This window comes from Sus scrofa, chromosome 1 (genome assembly GCF_054392235.1).
Source record: "Sus scrofa isolate SSC_HxYL_T2T_F1_AM1 chromosome 1, Sscrofa_HxYL_maternal_Yorkshire_Landrace_v2.0, whole genome shotgun sequence".
Classification (NCBI taxonomy): domain Eukaryota; kingdom Metazoa; phylum Chordata; class Mammalia; order Artiodactyla; family Suidae; genus Sus; species Sus scrofa.
Genome location: NC_139383.1, coordinates 275,544,727 through 275,565,443, shown reverse-complemented (window position 1 = coordinate 275,565,443; position 20,717 = coordinate 275,544,727). Strand labels below are relative to the sequence as shown.

Genomic DNA, 20,717 nt, shown 5'->3' with positions numbered 1-20,717 from the left:
TACTCATTGTGCTTCCCGGGTTTGAGTGAGTGGTTCCTTTCCCTTGTTACGGAAGTTTTCAGCTATAATCTCTTTGAATATATTTTTTTTCCTGTTACTTTCTCTCTCTCTTCTCCTGGCACCCATGTAATAAGGATGTTGGTGGGCTTATCTTGTCCCAGAATTCTCTGAGACTCTCATTTCTTTTCAATCTTTTTTCTCTTTTCAGTTCTGTACCAGTGATTTCCACTAGTCTGTTCTCCACCTTTCTTATTCATTATTCTGCCTCTTGTATTCTGCTATTGGTTGCTTCTAATGAATTTTTTACTGCATTTATTTTATTTTGCATCTCTGCTTGCTTAAGTTTTAAATCTCATATTGTTTTTCTTTAAATTATGGAGAGTTGCCTCCAGTTTATTTCCCAAATCTTGCATCATCTTCAGCATCAACAAACTAAAGTCTTTTCCCTGAGTCTGAGAATCTCCTGATCATGTAGCTGTATTTCTGAGTTTTTTCCTTTCTCCCTCATCTGAGTTATAGTTCTCTGTCTCTTCATTTTTATAGGTTTTTGGTGTGGGGTCTTTTTTGCAGACCATAGAGTTGTAGCTGCTCTTACTTCTGGTGTCTGGTCTCCTTGTAGATGAGGTTGGTACAGGGGCTTGCTGTAGGCTTCCTGATGGAAGAGACGGTGGGGATGTGTCTCTGGGTGAATTTAGAAGTGGCAGTGTGCATGGGGGTTCATTAGGCAGCCTGCTTACTAATGGATGGGGCTGTGATCTCGCCTGGATTATTGGTTGGCCTGGGGCTTCTTAGCACTGAAGCATGGGGTCAGATTATTCCAAAATGGCCACCTCTAGAAGAACACATGCTGATCAATTTTCCCAAGAGCTTTGTCTCCAAAGTCCTTCCCCTACAAGGAGTGAAAGTAACCCCCTGTCTTCCAAGGAGATCCTCTAAGAACTGCAGTCAGGTCTGACCCAGATTCCTTTGAAGTTTTGCTTTGCCCTGGGCCCCAGTGCACGTGAAAATCTGTGTGTGTGTTTCAAGGATGGGGTCTCTGTTTCCCTCAATCTTGTGGAGTGCCTGTGCAGAAACTCCACTGGCCTTCAATGCCAGATACTCTGGGGTCTCTTTCTCCCAATACCAGTTCCCCAGGCATGGGGATTTGATGTGAGGCTCAGAACTATCACTCCTGTAGGTGAGTCTCTGTGATACAGTTACTTTTCAGTCTGTAGGGTTCTACCCAGGAGGTATGGGGTTGCTTATATCATCTAATCACACCTCTTACCTCTTGATGTGGCCTCCTTTTTGCCTTCTGGAATAGGATATCTTTTTGAAAGTTTCCAGTCCATTTGGTTGAAGGTTGTTCAGCATTTTGTTGTAATTTTGTTGTTTTTATGAGAGAAGTTGAGGTCAAGTCCTTCTATTCCACCATCTTGTTTCCAAAACTAGGCTTTTGCTTTTTTATCCAATCTGCCACTCTGTCTTTTGATTGGAGCATTCAGTCCATTGACATTTAAGGTAATTTTTTTTTTTTTTTGTCTTTTGTCTTTTTTTGTTGTCGTTGTTGTTGTTATTGTTGCTATTTCTTGGGCCGCTCCTGCGGCATATGGAGGTTCCCAGGCTAGGGGTTGAATCGGAGCTGTAGCCACCGGCCTACGCCAGAGCCACAGCAACGCGGGATCCGAGCCACGTCTGCAACCTACACCACAGCTCATGGCAATGCCGGATCGTTAACCCATTGAGCAAGGGCAGGGATCGAACCCGCAACCTCATGGTTCCTAGTCGGATTCGTTAACCACTGCGCCACGACGGGAACTCCAAAGGTAATTATTGATAGATATGTATTTATTTCCATTTTAAACCTTGTTTTCCATTTGATCCTATGTTTATCTTTTTAGTTTTTGTGAATATAATATTAGGTTTTATTTGTGGTTGCCCTGTTTTTTAAGTATGTTAACCTCTTCCTACATCTGCTTGCTTTAGCCTGATGGTTATGTAGTCTCAAACACATTATTTAAAAAAAGCAGTATTTAGATTTTCTTACTTTCCTTCCCCACATTCTATGATTTTGAAGTCTTTCTTTTTTGTCTTTTTGTATTTTTAAGGCTGCACCCACAGCATATAGAGGTTCCCAAGATAGGGGTCTAATTGGAACTGTTGCTGTTGGCGTATGCCAGAGCCACAGCAATGCCAGACCTGAGCCATGTCTGTAATCTACACCACAGCTCATGGAAATACCAGATCCCTAACCCGCTGAGAGAGGCAGGTATCAAACCCACAAATTCATGGTTCCAGGTCGGATTCACTTCCAATGAGCCACAACGGGAATTCCTGAAGTCCTTTTTTAGTATCTTCATGTTTGTTCTTTGCTGTTTATGTTCCTTCTTTTTATTGTCCCTTTTACAGTAGGGTCCCTCTTCCTTTTTGATCTGTATACTGGCTTATTTAAGTGATTGCTTTCTAATTGTGTTTTCCTGCATTCTATATCTTCCTTATTATTTATTCAGAGAATCCCTCTCAATATTTCTTTTATAATACCTCTAGTATATTTGTACTCTTTTAGCTTTTGGTTGTTAGAGAATATTTACTTTTCCTTCTATTTTAAATGATATCCTTGCTGGGTAGAGTATTTTAGGCTCCAAATTTTTCCCTTTTATAATTTTCAATATATCTTGCCACTCTTTTCTGGCCTCTAGTGTTTCTGTAGAGAAATCATCTGATATCCTTATGGGGATTCTCTTATAATTAATGCTTTGTGTTTCTCCTGCTGCCTTTAGAATCCTCTCTTTAACGTTTGCCATTTTTATTACAGTATTTCTTGGTGTGGGCCTGTTTGAGTTCAACTTGTTTATGACTCTCTGTGATTCCTGTGTGTTGATATCAACTTTCTTTAGATTTGGAAAATTTTCAGATATAAATGCATCAAATATATTTTTCAGTACCCTTTTTTTTCCTCCTCCTTCTGGAGTGCCTCCTATACATAGATTGGCCTGCTTTATATTGTCTCATAGATCTCTTATATTGCTTTCTTGTTTTTCATTTGGTTTTCTGTCTACTGTCCTGATTGGCTGATTTCCATTATTTTATCTTCTGAGTCACTAACTTGTTCCTCTGCATTATTCATTCTGCACTTTAGTGCCTTTAGCTCAGTTTGCATCTCTGCAAATGAATTTTCTAATTTTTATGTGTTCCTGCTTATATTTTCTATTTCCTTTCTAAAGGAATCTGCATTATTGCTTCTATCCATTATTAATTCCTTGATATTCAGCCAAAATTCCTTCTGTATTTTCACTACCTCCCTTTTGAACTCAGTATCTCTCAGACTGCAGGGGCCTGTTTCATTGTTTGCTGCTTCAGGTGAATTCTCCTGTTCTTTTAACTGTGAATGTTTTATGAGCGTCTTCACCTTGCTTATATTTTCCTTTTTCTGTGAGTTTAAGCAAAGCAAACTGCTGTCTTTGAATGCCCTTTCTATGCAAGTTCACCCCTTTGTTTTTGTGGGGGGTTACTATTTACTTTTTGCATGGGAGTTTGGATATATGTTGCCTGTTTCTTCAGTGTAAGTAGGCTGTCATCCCCAGGGTTCTAAGTGTGTTTCCCGGAAGAAGGAGGCAATGGGTAGGGCTAGTAGTCAGTGCCTGGTTTGGGGGCTGTTGACAGTACCAAGGCCATGCATGATGGTGGTGCAGGCTACTCCTAGTTGAAGGGCCCTGGAAAGTGGTAATGAGGCTTAGGAAGATTTACAAGGTGCTCAGAGCATTGGCAGTGGCAGCAACAGAGTGTGTGAGTTCCCAGTGGAGTGAGAGCAAGAACAGGTGATGTTCAGTTGCAATGCCCTCCTCTGGGTGCTGCCTGAGATCACTGGGGCTGCAAGTGGTGCCTGTTCACAGACCCCTAGTGGTGGTGGGTCATGCCCACCTTTGGAGTCAGAGATATCTGCAGTAGTTTGCCCCACACTACCTGTAGACCATTCAAGGAGCACCCCAGCCTACTTAGCCCATGTGGAAGGTGCTGCACAGGCTTTGCCTAGTTGCAGGGCCCTGGGAAGGGACAGTGATCAAGCATGTGGGTTCTTCAGGCATTTGGCAGTGGCAACAGCAGGGTGTGTGTGTTCCCAGGGGAGTGAGAGCAACAATGGGTGGTATTCAGTTGCAGTGTCCTCTTTTTGGCCAACCTCTGTGGTGACTGCCACAGACTTCTAGTGGTGGCAGGCCACGCCTCCCTCTGGTTTCTGAGATGACAGTTGTAGTTTTTGCCTGCTTCCTGGAGATCATGCAAGAGGTACCACATCACACTTATGCCCCACTGCCCTTAGCTTACACTATAATGCCCAGGTCTCCCATAGACTGAGAAAGTGGCTTCTTGCCACGCTTAGCCTGCACTATAGGTGCCCAACCCTTTGAAAACCCACATGGGCACACGGAGATTCCTATGGTGGTCCACCCCTCCTGCTCTCACCCTCCCCAACAATGGTGCCTTGCTCCTCCTGGGGACCCAGTTCTCATCCCAGGTTCCCTTGGCTGTGGAATTCTGCTCTCCATTCTGTGGCACACTGCCCCGGGGTCCCTCAGGCTGTCTCTACACAGCCAATTTAGTCCTCTCTCCAGAACTGACCTCTGGAGCCTGAGTCTCAATGCCCAGCCCCTGCCCAAGCATCTCAGGCTGTGGTGTCTGGTGTGGTGGTACAGATGATCTGTGCAGCTCTTGCTCTGCTTTGCCTTCCTCAGTCCAGCTGCTGCTCATTTCTTGGTGACATTCAGGTCCCTCAATCTCAGCTGATCTCTCTGTCAGTTAGGTGGCTTCCCAGGGTGTGGGTTGCTTTTCTCTCCCACAGATCTCTATCAGGAATGCTAGTCCTGTCCTGATTCCTTTTCTCTCTCTCTTTTCATTTGTTCTACCCAGTTATGTCAAGGGTTTCTTGCCCTTTTTGGAGGTTTAATATTTTTACCAGCATTCAGTAGATATTCAGTGCAAATCATTCTACACATAGATTTGTTTTTTTTGATGTGCTTGTGGAAGAAAGTGAGCATGAAGTCTTACCTCTCTGCCCTCTTGATTTTACCACTTGTTAAATTTTATTAAAGATTGTACTACACCTTGAAATATCTTTTACCAGTTATATCTCTCTTGAAGGTTACTTGAATATCCTGAAAGTGCTCCTTTTATTTTTTTCGTATCTATTAGACTTAATTGATTTAGAGTGTTGTGTCAATTTCTGTTGTACAGCATAATGACTCAGCCATATATATATATATATATATATATATATATGACTAGGGGTTAGGGTTAGGGTTATATATGACTATATATATAGAGAGAGAGTCGTATATGTTACGTACATATACAATATGTGTATATATATATATTCTTTTTCTCATGCTATCTTCCATCACATATATAATAATATCCATTTAATGGGCTCCATTTTCTTATTTCCTGACTCCCTTTGGCTTGCTCTGAATTTATTCATTTTTAATTTCTTTTTCAGTACAGTTGCCTTACAATGTTACTTTAGTTTTAGAAGTACAGCAAAGTGAATCAGTCACACACATGTACAAACCCATTCTTTTTCCCCCCATAGGGTATTACAAAGTATTGAGTAGATTTTCCAGGGCTATACAGTAGGTTCTAGTTAATCATTCATTTTATACAGTAGTGGATATATGTTATTCTCACACTTCAGATTCATCTCTCCCCACAACAGTTTCAACTGTGGTAACCATAAGATTGGTTTTGAAATCTGTGAGTTTCTTTCTGTTTTATAAAGAAGTTATTTTCTGTCATTTTTATTAGATTCCACATATAAGTGATACAATATATTTCTGTCTCTGTCGGCCCGACTTAGTATGATAATCTCTAGGACTATCCATGTTGCTACATAAGGCATTAATTCAGTCTTTTTAATGGCTAAATAATAGAGAAGAGGTGGTACATGTGCTTGCTCCATTGAAAAGAGAACCTAACTTTGAAAACATCCAGGAAAACACATGACAAATGGATATCGAAGTTGAACCCCATTGCAAGCGGCAACATGGTCAGATTATCTTCATTCACCCACGGGATCACCTAAATCAGAGCTTATGGAAAAATAAATGGCATCATTATGGAAAGTTGCTATCATAAATCTCCACATGTATCATACACAAACTCCTTCAAAAATTTTGATACCCATCTTGAAACTCCAAAAAGACTAGAGTTGAGAATATCAGCACAACCTTAAATTTCATTCCAAATGCTAGTTATATACAATTTACTCTTATGTTTACATATAAAATTTGTAATGTTACTGCATGTAGCATAGGCAAGACACACACACAAAGAAAATATCAAAATTTGAAAAGACTGGGGAAAAAACTGAGGTTCAAATATAAATATATATAAATAAATATATATAGGCAGAAAAAGATGGAAAATGAATAATAAGGGAGTTCCCATTGTGGCTCAGCAGGAATGAACCTGCCTAGCATTAATGAGGATGTGGGTTTGATGTCTGCCCTCATAAAGTGGATTAAGGTTCCTGTGTTGCCCTGAGCTATGGTATAGATCACAGATATGGCTGGAATCCCACATTGCTGTGGCTTTAGTGTGGACCTGCAGCTACAGCTCTATTTCAACCACCAGACTGGGAGCATTCATATGCTCATATGCAGCCCTAAAATGTGGGAAAGAAATAGTGATGCAAACCAAATTAATCTAAACAAAGGCAGAAAAATAGGGAAAGAAAACAAAATTAAAAAAAAAATCTATTTGAACTAGGTGTGTTTAAGTAGCATGAAACAAGGTTAAAGAATAGAATCCCAAAATCAATGCTATGTCTATATCCTAGAAGTCAGCATTGTGAATTGAGAATTTACATATACAATCATAGCAGTAAAACAACAACAACAACAACAAAGACACCTGGATGTATTTATCAAAATATGTGAAACACAAGTTGTCAAAAAACAACAAAAAATTCACAGGTGAAATTAAAGAGGACATAAATAAGAGAGATATATTTGCACATAAACTGGATAACTCAATGAAATTATAGAGGAAGCTATCTCCACAATTAACCTATAGACTCCAGGTAATCAAAGTCAAAACCATAGCAGCCTACTTTGAGAAGATAATTCTAAATTTTAAATAGAAGTGAAAGGGAATAAAAATAAACAAAATAATGTAAAAATGAGGAAAAAACAGCCAGAATTACTTTTCCTTATTTCAAAACAGCTTCTTACTCCATAGCAATCAAAACAACAAAAATTTCATGAGGATAGGAATATAGATCAATGAATAATTTGAATAGAATGAATAATTTTGTAATGGAACAATATATATTAGGTCAAATAATATGTTACAAATGAACCAAGGTAATTAAATGTGAATAGGATATTGTTTCAATAAATGGTGGCAGTATGATTCAGTATCAATATGTCTTAAAAGAACATGGAGTCTTATGTTGCACCACATGCAAAATATATAACTAGAAATGGGTCAAATGGGTAAGAACTGTAATGAGAAAACTATTTTCAAGAGAACATTGGACACAATCTTGGAAAATTGGGGTATCAAAATTTACTGAATAGGACACAATAGTCATGACCTCGGAAAGAAAAAAATAATAATTTGGACTTCATAAAAATGAGATGCACCTGCCTTTCAAATGAAACTCTTTAAAAAATAGAAGAACTAGATTCAGACTTGTGGAAAATATTTATAAAACATATTTCTGATAAAGATGAATCCACAACACATACAGAAAACAAGTGGGTCAATTATTTTTAAAAACTTTGGGTAAAAGATTTGAAAACATATTTCACCAAGGAAGATAGCAGATCAGTCTGCATAAAGACAACCAACATCATTAGTCACTAGACAAGTGGAAATGAAAACCACAGCGAGATATCACAACAAACCCACTAGAATGGCTGACATCAGATGACTAGCAATACCAGAGGCAGTGAGGATTTTAGAAATTGGAACTCTCATATATGGTTGGCATTAACACATAATGTAGAAACTTAATGGGAAATTGTTAGCCAGTTTCTCATAAAGTTCAACTTACTCATGACCCAGCAATTCTACTCATAGGTAATGGAGGGAAATAAATAAGAAGCTTCTTCCCATAAAGAATTGGATGGAGAACTATAAACATGAACAAATATATGAGACAAAGGTGATACTGATACATAGGGAAGGAAAGCTAATGTTCATTATGCTTGGCCAGTGGTCATGTTAAGCCAAATTTAGTATTGCAGTTGTTTCAAATCAAACATATTTTAGAAGTTTTGCAATGTTTTCAATGTCTACAGAAGAAGAAATGGATATTCAGAGGCATGAAGGGAATTTCCCCAGGCTATACACTCTGGCAAGGAAACCCTGCAATTGAGATCTGTTTTCCCAAATACTCTTCTCTTGCAGCTACGTGGTGCTGAGCCTCAGCAGCAATATTGATCCTATTCATTTTTAACTAAATACAGCCTGAAGGAGGAGAACTATGTGGTCCCTGCCTGGATGTAGAAGAAAAGAGATTATTACTTAGGCTCATAACATAAATTTGGTATCACTATGCTGAATAGAAATTATGTTCATGGATATTCATAATGAAGACATTGAATGAGACAGACACCAAATTCAATGCAGGCAACAGAATACGCCAAACCATGGGGTGCTTTCTTTGTCTTTCTCAATCCCAGTCTGAGCTGAGCGGGTATTTTCTTCAAACTCATGCATGCAGTCAAAACACTCCAGACACAAGTAGTCTGAGAGTGAACTGCTGAGTGAAGGGATCCACCGTGTCTTAGAGAGATTAGTGTTTCTAAAATCCATAAGAAGACTTGAATCCCTAAGTGGAGGAGCTGAACTCATACCTGTGGATTGTTGCCTGGAGCAATAAAGGCCGCTATACAGTTCCTTCTGCTGACCCCCCAGGAGCCAAAATCATGAAAAAAAAAACATTGAATGGGGAGGGAGGAGAGGAGAATACATACTTTAGCCTTTCCCAGTTCTGCCACCTTTCTATGCCACAGGGGCCTGGTCAGCCTGGAGCTTCCACCAATTCATAGGGACCCCCATGTCCTCCTCCACAGCCTGTAGCAACCACCCTCCTATCCTCTACTCTATGTATTTGACCATTTTAGTTTCCACATAAAAGGGAGATTATGCAGTATTTGTCTTGTTTTGAGTTTGACTTATTTCACTAACATAATGGACAAAGACCAGTTACGCAGGAGGAGTAAGTTCTCCTGAGAGCAAGTGTGCAACATGATGACTATAGTGACCCAGACTATTGTATGCATGGTATTCACTAGTGCAGTCTCTTAGGATCGCTCACTGCTCACACAAATAAATTAAAATGTTAAGTATGTGGGGATGATTAATATATCAATTAACTTGATTGTGGTGGTATTTCACAGTATATGTAACTCAAAATACCAATCTGAACATTTTAAATATGTACACAATTTATACATGAACTTAATCTAAATAGAGATGTTTAAAAAAAAGCACTTTTTTCCCCCTGGGAAATAAAGGAGAGACATATGTACTATTAACTATGTAATTGTTCAATACAGTAAATAAGCATTAATACACAATATTAACACAGAATCAACAATTTATGCCAACGATTTGCAAGAAAAAGAAAGAATAACTGCAACAAAATGTGATTCAAGTTACCAAATATTTACTGAGTATTCATTCCAGGCTGGCCCAAAGATTAGACTCGCAGGATCAGGGATATGTGACTACATGTGTCTGTTATAAAGATGAGCAAATGTCACTAAGACAAAACTTCTGCCTTGTGGAAGAGTTTCTCCAGGGCCCCCTTCATGTCTCTGTTCCTCAGGCTGTAAATGAAGGGATTCAGCAATGGGGTGACCACTGTATACATCACAGAGGTAATTATGTCCTTGGAACTGGAGGTGCTGGATGATGGTAGAAAATACATCCCAATAATTGTTCCATGATACGGAGAAACCACAGAGAGGTTGGAAGCACATGTTGAGAAGGCTTTACAGATGCTCTTGGTGGATGGACCCTTGAGGATGGTGGCCCCGATGCAGCCATAAGAGACCAAGTTGCACATGAGTGAGAAGGTGATGACTCCCTCTCCTATCGTGAAAATGACCAGCTCATTGAGGGATGTGTCTGAGCAGGAGAGTTTGAGCAGGGTACCAAAGTCACAGAAGAAATGGGGGATGATGCTGTCAGCACAAAAGGAGAGCTGGGTCAGGAGGAAGGTATGACTAAGGGCAATAGCACTGGAGAGAAGCCAAGATACAGTTACTAGTAATGAACAGTCCCTCTCTCATGATGTTGGTGTAGTGGAGAGGGTGACATTTGGCCACATACTGACTATATGCCATTGAGGTGAGAAGGAAATTGTCCAGAACAGCAAAAACTATGAACAAAGAGATCTGTGCTATACACTCTGCATAGGAGATGGATTGATCCTGAATCTGCATGTTCATCAGTATCTTGGTGACAGTGACAGATAAAAAGGAGATATTTGTGAGGGCCAAGTGGCTGAGGAAGAAGTACATGGGAGTGTGGAGGTGAGGATCCCGCCTGATGAGCAGGATGATGAGCAGGGTCCACAGAACTGTGGTCAGGTGCATGCCCAGGAACAGGGCCAAGAACACATCCTACTGCTCTGGCTGGATGGGGAGCCCCACAAAGGGGAACGTGGACACATGGCTCTGGTTCTTCCTCCTCATTCTTTTCTCCTGTCTGCTAGAATGAACAGAGAGTAAAAGAAGCAGTAACCATCACATAATATTTTATAGTAGCAAGATAAAATGTAATCTAGGCTACTGGAGAATATGACAAGGTCTGTCTGCACAGACATGACTCTACAAATATCCTTTAAATGCATGGTATCATCATGTGAAATGAGTGAACTATCTATCAGCTAGGAGAGTTGGATACAGAAGAGAAACTGGATCAGTGGCATTTTTGCATCATCCAAGAGGGCATCAGCCCTCTATGTATAATCAGTAAAGAAAAAAAATGTCTTAGCAAAGGTATCTAAAATTAAATCTACATAATTTACATTTTGTTTGTACATTTAGAAGCAACCATAAGTCTTGACCTTCAAGTTGATTAAATATTGAAATTTTGAAATCTAAAACTCATTAATGAGTTGTATTCAGAGGAAGTTTTAATGAGATATAGTTAATGACAAGTGGATCAAAAATAAATGGTCAAAGAGTACACTATATATAAAAGTTGAAGAAAAAAGAAGCATACCTTTTGCTTAGACTCAAAGTGACTTAGAGCTCAGTCTTGAAATAGTGCAGGAAAAACTAAAAATATTACTGCCAGTTAAATACATTTTACTAGTACACAAGTTTATCATTCTCTTACCTCTCATGATTTAACAATGTATATAACCAATCTTGTAGGATAGAACATGATGGAAGATAATATGAGAGAAATAATGTGTGTGTGTATATATGTGTACATATATACACACATGTATAGAGAGTTATATAATACATATAATATAAAAATATATTTAAAATATGTATATATTTATGACTGGGTTCCTTCTCTGCAAAGCATAACTTGGCATAACAATGTAAATAAACTATAACCTAATAAAAATAAAATTATATATTAATATATAAATATATACAAAATTATAAATTATATATTATATAAATATTATATGTAAATTATATAAAACTATATATTAAAATAAAATTATATATTAATATATACATATATACAAAAAACCCTCTCATGCCTTCATCAAGCACAATCTAAAATGAAAACAGTTCTTATCAAGAAAGTTCAGAGAAAAGCCAAGAATATCTCCTCTATCCATCTTTAGGAACTAGGAAAAAGAAGTGGCTTAAGGAAGAGCACACAGAAGTGTTGATCACCCGTGTTCACACACACACGCACACACACGCACACACCTGTTTCCAAAAAAACATATGCTGTTCTGCTGTGAAATTTATGCTCATGTGATCTATCTGCCAGGATCATGGACTGTCTTCTCACCTAATCCATATGACACCATGACAACAGATTTAGCCACAACTTCTGTGGTCCTGAAATTCTCACCAGCTTCAGAGAGAAAAGACATGAGCCTGGATATTCCTCCTCAGTTAGTTCACCTACTTCAGAAATGGAGAGGTGAAATCTATGCTCTTCCCATCAGGGAGAGGACACAAGCTAACAGGGCACCAAGCTCTTGGTAAAGAGACAAGCATTACACCTGTGTTAATAGCTCACTTTTCTTCCTCCTGCACCTAGGACTGATGCCATAGGGCAGTGGTCCCTAAACTGGGATGTTCTGTACAATCACCTTGAGAGCTTGATAAAGATGCCAATCTTAGCTCCACATCCAGTGATGATCATTTATGAGACCTGGGACAAGGTGGTTCTCAGGCAGATGGTTCTCAGGGACAATTGTGAGGCAACACCATCCATCAGGGAGATGCCATGTGTGTGGGAACCCAGAAGGAGATGTAGGGAGACCTCCTTCCTGACTCTTCCAACCAGATTTATGTTTCCCCTGACAGGTCATAGCCTTGGATACAAAGAGGGATTTTTCTCACCAGTGGACATACCTATTTGATTTGCTGGTTTTAAAATCCATTCTGCTACATGATGGAAATCCAAATAAAACAGACATCAAAACAAAGGATAAAGTAAAGAACTTCAGCCTTCTATTAATCATTTTCTATCTTTCTACAATTGTTTTTATTCAGGAATTTTAGGTTTACATAAATCCATTTAGTTTTTTTATCTTATAACTTTCTTTTTCTATGAGAAATTTGTTGTAACAATATTTGCATTTATTCTTCTATGCATATCAATATATTGAGCACATAAAATACCCATTCATCAATCCAGTTAAATTTTTAATTTTTGCTGAGGATTTATTAAATGAACACATTCATTGTGAAATTTTACTAAGGATTTTACTATCCCTTTAAATCTATTTTGTCACTTATCTAATGAAGGTTAATGAATATCCCAAAAGTACTCATTTTATTTTATTTTTTATTAGAGTTAATTTATTTACAATGTTGCTTCAATTTCTGCTCTACAGCATAATGATACAGCCATATATTAAACATATATATATATATATATATATATATATATATATATATTCTTTTTCTCATACTATCTTCCACCAGGTCTATAAAAGTATCCATTTAATGGGCTCCATTGTCTTAGTTAATGACTCCCTTTGGCTTGCTCTGAATTTGTTTGTTTTTTTAATTTTTTTATTGGAGTATAATTTACTTGCAATATTGTTTTAGTTTAGGTGTGCCACAAAGGGAATCAGTCACACACATATGTATCCATTCTTTTTTCCTCTCTAGGTTATTACAAACTATAGAGCAGATTTTCCTGTGCTATACAGTGGGTTCTGGTTAATCACATATTTCATACAGTAGTGTGTGTATGTTACTCCCACCCTTGGGATTCTTCCCTCTCCACAATGGTTCCACTTATGGTAATGATAAGATTTCTTTTCAAATTTGTGAGTTTCTTTCTGTTTTATAAACAAGTTCTTTTCTATCATTTTATTAGATTCCACATGTAGGTGATAACATATGATAGTTTTCCTTCTATGCCTGACTTCACTCAGTATGATAATCTCCAGGTCCATCCATGTTGCTGCATAAGTAATTACTTCACATTTTTTATGGCTGAGTAACACAGAAGAGGTGGTACATGTTGCTTGCTCCTTTGAACAAATAACCTAATTTCAAAAAGGTCCCAGAGAAAACATGTCAAATGGAAATCGAGATTGAACCCAAAGAAAAGAAAGAAAGCCATATTATCTTCATTCATCTATGGGATCACCTAAGTCACAGTTTATGGAAAGAAATAAATGTATCATTAAGGAAAGTTGCTATCATAAATCCCCACATGTATCAAATACCAAACACCTTCAAAATATTTTGATCACCACCTTCACACTCCAAACAAACTACAGTTGTGAACATTGGCAAAGCCTTAAATGTCACTCCAAATGCTAGTTATACACTCTTTAATTTTATATTTTTATTTAAAATTTGTAAAATTACTGCATTCAGCATAGGGAAGTCACACACATACACACACACAAAGAAGATAGCAAAAGTTGAAAAGATGGGGAAAAACCTGAGGCTCAAAAATAAGTGACATATATCTATAATATCTCTACATAATAGAGATAAAATGAATAATACAAGGAGTTCCCATTGTGGCTCAGCAGGAATGAACATGCCTAGTATCCATGAGGATGTGTTTTTGATGCCTGGCCTTGTTCAGTGGGTTAAGAATCCCACTTTGCCCTAAGCTGTGGTGTAGGTGATGCTGCTCAGATCCCATCAGATCCCTCATTGCTGTGGCTACTGTATAGACATGCAGCAGCAGGTCTGATCTGACCCCAAGCCTGGGAGACTCCATATGACACAGGTGACCCCCCCCCAAAAAAAAAGTGAATTACACAAAGCAAATTAATCTAAACAAAGGCAGGAAAAAAGGGAAAGAAAATGAACAAACAAAAACTCTCCCTCCACATCATTCTGAACTATGTGAGTTTAACAAGGTAGCATGAAACAAGGTTAATGAATTAAACCAAAAAATTCATGGTATGTCTATACCCCAGGAGTAGCATTGTGAATTAAGAATTTATATGTACTATTACAGAAGCAGAAAAACAAAAAAAATACACATGGATGATTTTATCAAAACACGTGTAATACACATCATTAAAAAACAAAACATTCATGGGTGAAACTAAAGTGGATGTAAATAAATAGTGATATACCTTGCACATAAATTGGATAACTCAATATTATTATAGAGGTGGATCTTCCCACAGTAGAGCTACAGACTCAAGGTAATCAATTCAAAACAGCAGAGTCTATTTTAGAATTTAATTCCTAGTTTTACATAGATGTAAAAGGAAAACAAAATAGACACAACAACTTAAAAGTGAGACACAAAATGCAGGATTTACTTTTCCTAGTTTTAAAACTGTTTCTAAATCCATAGCAATTGGAATAACAATCATTACATGAGCATAGGAATATAGATCAATGAATAATTTTTAAAGAATTAATAATCTGAAATACAACAGAATATATAAGGTTAATTAATATTTTAAAAATCCACCAAGACATTTGAATGTAGATAGGATTTTTTTTGATAAATGGTGCCAGCATGATTCAGTATCAATATGTCCTAAAAGATCATAGTGTCTTATGTTGCACCACATACAAAATATGTAACTAGAAATGTGTCAAATGGGTTAGAATTGTAATGACAAAACCATTTTGAAGAGAACATTGGACACAATCTTGGAAAATATGGGCTATCAATATTTACTGAATAGGACAAAAATGTCATGACCTAGAAAAGAAAAAAAATAATTTGGACTTGATAAAAATGAGGTGCACCTGACTTTCAACAGAAACTCTTAATAAAATAAAAGAACTAGCTTCACACTGGGAGAAAATATTTATACAACATATTTCTGACAAAGAGGTAAATCCAGAACACATATGCAAGAAAAGCAAGTCGATTATCTTTTAAAACTAGGGTAAATATTTGAAAATAAACTTCACCAAAGGGAGCAGATCAGTCTGTATAGAGGCAACCAACATCATTAGTCATTAGATAAATGGAAATGAAAACCACAGCAAGACAACACAACAAATCCACTAGAATGGCTGACATCAGATGACTGGCAATAGCAGAGGCAGTGAGGATTTTAGAAATTGAAACTCTCATACATGGTTGGCAGTAATGCATAAGTAGAACGTTGATGAGAAACTGTTGGTCAGTTTCATATAAAGTTCAACTTACACTTGACCCAACAATCCCACTCCTATGTAATTAATCTAAAGAAATAAAAAACTAGGAGATGGATCAAGATGGTGGAGGAGTAAGTGGTCACACACACCTTCTCCATGAACACATCAAAAAAACACATCTACATGTAAAATAAATTTGAACATCTATTGAATGCTGGCAGAAGAACTTAAACCTCCAAAAAGGGCAAGAAACTCTTGACATAACTGGGAGAACAAAAGAAAAAAAGAGAGAAAGAGAAAAGGAATCAGGTTGGGACTAGCATTCCTGAGAGGGAGCTGTGAAGGAGAAAAAGAACCCACATCCTGGGAAGCCACCTAACTGACTGGGAGATCAGCCAAAATGGAGGTGACTTCAAAGTCACCAAGAAAAGCCATGTAGCTGGACTGAGGAGGGCAAAGCAGAGTGAGAGCCACACATATCCTCTGCACCACCACTCCAAACACCACCATTTGAGACACTCTAGAGTGGGCTGGGCACAGAGACTCAGGCTCTGGAGGTCAATCCTAGGGAGAGGACTAGGATTGGCCGTGTGAGGATGGCCTAAGGGGCTAAGGAGCAGTGTGCCATGGGTGGGGGAGTGGTGTGCTACAGTCTGGGCAGTGGAACGTCATGGCAGAGGGAACCTGGGAGAAGGTCTGGACTCACAGGAGAAGCAAGGCACCATTGTTGGGGAGGGTGAGAGGGGGAGGGGTGGACATCCACAGGAATCTCTCTGAGCATGTGTGCACACAGGCTCTCAGAGCGTCGAGTGCCTCTGGTGCAGGCTATGTGTGGAGAGAAGCCACTTGTCAGGCTATGTGGAGACCTGGCACTTCTTGTGCAGGCTACAGGTGGCAGGGATCTCATGTGTGGGCTAAGGACAGTGGGGGGCTAAGTGCAACGTGGTGCCGCCTGTGTGATCTACAGGTAGCAGGGACAGACAGTTGTGGTCCTCTGGAGGCCAGAGGGAGGCATGGCCTGGCACCACTGGGAGCCTGTGAGTGGGCTCCACCTGTGGCCCCAATCACCTCAGGGGTCAGCAAAAAAAAAAAGAAAGAAAAAAATAAAAGAGGGCACTGCAACCAAGCACCACATGTCATTGCTCTCAGATCCCTGGGAACACACTCAGCATTTAGCTGTCACTGGAAAACACTCTGGGCAGTGCCCCAGACACTCGATCACTGTCTCTTCCCAGGAATCTACAACTGGGAACAACTGGTGCAGAAACTCATGTGGAGGCTAAACAGGATGGGGTGCTTCCTGCATGGTCTAAAGGTGGTGGGGGCAGATCACCACAGTTATCACTGACTCCAGAAGTGGGAGTGGTCCATCAGCATGAGGGGTCTGTGACCATGCACCACTTGGGGCAGCAATTACCTCAAGTGTAACACAGAGGAGGGCACTGTGACTGAACACCACCTGTTGTTGCTCACACAGCCCTGGAGCACACTGGTGCAGTGGCTACCACTGCCAAACACTCCAGGCAATGCCCACATGCTTGATCTCTGTCACGTTTCAGGATCCTGCAACCAGAAGCAGCCTGAGTATGACCTCCTGTGTGGGCTAAGTGAGACAGGGTGTTTCTTTTGTGGATTGCATGTGGTGGGAACAAACCACAGCAGCTATCATTGGTTCCAGATGTGGGTGTGGCTTGCTACCGCTAGGGGTCCCTGAATGGGCACCATTTGTGTCTTCAATCACCTCAGAGGAGGACATTACAATTGAACACTACTGGTTGTTGCTCTCACTCCCCTGGGGACTTACACACACTGCTGCTACCATTGCCATTCTTCTGGACACCTTGTCACTCTGCCTAGGCTCATTACCACTTCTCAGGGTCCTGCAACTTGGAGTACCCAGTGGCACCTTCCTGCAGGTCTTTGCTGCTATTAAGAGCCCAGCAACACCAGACACTGGCTACTAGCCCTACCCATTGCCTCCTTCTCCCTAGAAACACACTCAGCACCCTGGGGATAACAGGCTGCTCACACCACAGAAAGATACAGCAAATATCCAAACTCCCATACCAAAAGTAAATAGTAATCCCCAACATTATACAAAGGGGCAATCTTGCATGGAAGTAGCCCTCAAAGACTACAGTTTGGCTTCCCTAAACTCATAGAATAAGAAAAAACATAATCAAGATAAAGAAGCTCAGGAACAACTCCTAGTTAAAAGAACAGGAGAATTTGCCTGAAGCAACAAACAATGAAACAGACCATTGCAGTCTGACAGACACTGAGTTCAAAAGGGAGACAGTGAAATTAACAAAGGAATTAAGGCTGCATATCAAGGAATTGAGTGGATAGAAGCAATAATGTAGATACTTTTAGAAAGGAACTAGAAAATATAAGAAGGAACATAGAAAAGTTAGAAAATTCATTTGCAGAGATGCACTCTGAGCTAAAGGCACCAAACAGCAGAATGAATAATGCAGAGGAATGAATTAGTGATGTGGAAAATAGAAAAATGGAAATCACCCAGTCAGAACAGCAGACAGAAAAGCAAATGAAAAAAACACAAAGAGCATTATAAGAGATCTATGGGATAATATAAAGCAGGCCAATCTAAGCATAATAGGAATTCAAAAAAGAGAAGAAAAAGAAAAAGGGATTGAAATTATGTTTGAAGAAATTATGGTGAAAACTTTCCAAACCTAAAGGAAACTGATATCAAGATACAGGAAGCACAGAGGGTCCCAAACAAGTTGAACCCAAATAGGCCCACACCAAGACATATTAAAATAAAAATGGCAAAAAATAAAGATAAAGAGAGGATTCTAAAGACAGCAAAAGAAAAACAAAGCATTAATGATAAGGTCACCCCCATAAGGCTATTGGCTGACTTCTCTATAGAAACACTATAGGCCAGAAGGGAGTGGAAATATATATTTAAAGTGCTAAAAGTAAAAAAAAAAAATTGCAACCCAGAATGCTATATCCAGCAAGAATATCATTTAAAATAGAAGGGGAAATACAGAATTTGTCAAACAAAAGCTAAAATAATAAAACAATACTAAACTCATTCTAAAAGAAATACTGAAAGGGCTTCACTAAATATAAAAAGAAGTAAGAAGAAATAGGGTGGAGGAAACCACGAATGCAGTCACTTAAATAAGCCAGCATACAGATCTAAATGGGGGGGCGGGGAGAAGCTACTGTTAAAGCAATGATAGACATAAGGAACAGCAAAAGGACAAACATGAAGATGTTAAAAAAAAGACTTCAAAATCATAGACTGCATGGAAGGGAAGTAAGATAATACACATCTTTTTTTATTTTAATAATGTGTTTGAACCTCTTTGCCTACCATGTTAAAGCAATCACATAGAGGAAGGGGTTAACATACTTAAAAAAGAGGGCAACTACTAATCAAAACCAAACATTATATTCACAAAAACTAAAAAGAAAATTACTCAAGCTTCAAATAATTGGAAATCATCTAACCAAAAAAAGAAAAGAACAAAAGAGAAACATAGGTTCAACTGGAAAACAAGGTTTAAAATGGAAATAAATACATATCTATCAATAATTACCTTAAATGCCAATAGACGTGATGCTCCAACCAAAAGACAGAGTGGCAGATTGGATAAAAAAGCAAAAGCCTACAATCTGCTATCTACAAGAGACTCGTCTTATGGCTAAAACACATATAGGTTGAAAGTAAGGGGGTGGGAAAAGATATTTCATGCCAATGGGCAAGACAGGAAAGCAGGAGCTGCAATGCTTATATCAGACAAAATCAACTTTAAAACAAAGGCCGTAAAGAAAGACAAAGAAGGACACTATTTAATGGTAAAACAATCCATTCAATGAAAGGATATTACAATCGTCAATATACATGCCCCTAATATAGCGGCACCCAGATACCTACAACAAATACTAATGGACATAAAAGGAGAAAGTGATGGGAATACAATCATAGCAGGAGACATTAACACCCCACACATCAATGGACAGATCCTCTAGACAGAAAATCAATAAGGCAACAGAGATCCTACATGACAAAATAGAAATTTCAGACTTAATTGACATTTTCAGAACATTACATCCAAAAAACATCAGAATACACACTATTCTCAAGTGCACAAGGAACATTCTCAAGGATCAATCACAAACTGGGGCACAAAGTGAACCTCAGTAAATTTAAGAGTATAGAAATTATTTCAAATAACTTCTCTGATCACAATGGCATGAAACTAGAAACCAACCACAGGAGAAAAGAAATAAGAAAAAACTTACTACTTGGAGACTAAACAACATGCTACTAAAAAGCCAATGGGTCTATGAGGAAATCAAGGAGGAAATTTAAAAATACTTTGAGACAAAAGATAGTAAAGACACAACCACTCAAAATCTAGCAGATGCCTCAAAAGCAGTGCTCAGATAGAAATTCATAGCAATATAGGCCTTCCTCGATAAAGAAGAAAAATCTCAAATTGACAACTTAACCCAACATATAAATGTGAATTAGAAAATAAGAACAAAAAACTAAAGTCAGCAGAATGACAGAACTCATTAATATCAGAGAAGAAATCAATAAAATAGAGATTCAAAAACAATTGAAAAAATCAATAAAACCAAGAGCTGGTTCTTTGAAAAGGTAAACAAAATTGACACACCTCTGGCCAGACTCACCAAGAGGAGGAGAGAAACAACCCAAATAAACAAAATAAGAAATGAAAAGGGAGAAGTCACAATGGATACTACAGAAATACAAAAATCCATATGAGAATACTATAAACAATTGTATGCCAACAAATTTGACAACCTAGAAGAAATGGACAACTTTCTAGAAACTTATAGCCTGCAAAACTGAATCAAGGAGAAGTAGATCAATTGAACAGACCAATCACTAGAAATGAAATTGCATATGTCATAAAAGCACTCCCTACAAATAAAAGCCCATGACCAGATGGCTTCACAGGTGAATTCTACCAA

General features: G+C 38.5%; 1 pseudogene; it reads right to left on the bottom strand.

Moving 5' to 3' along the window:
* Positions 1–9,635: 9,635 nt before the first annotated feature.
* LOC146407231 (olfactory receptor 1J4-like) lies at positions 9,636–10,982 on the bottom strand (annotated as a pseudogene).
* Between the last annotated feature and the right edge of the window lie 9,735 nt (positions 10,983–20,717).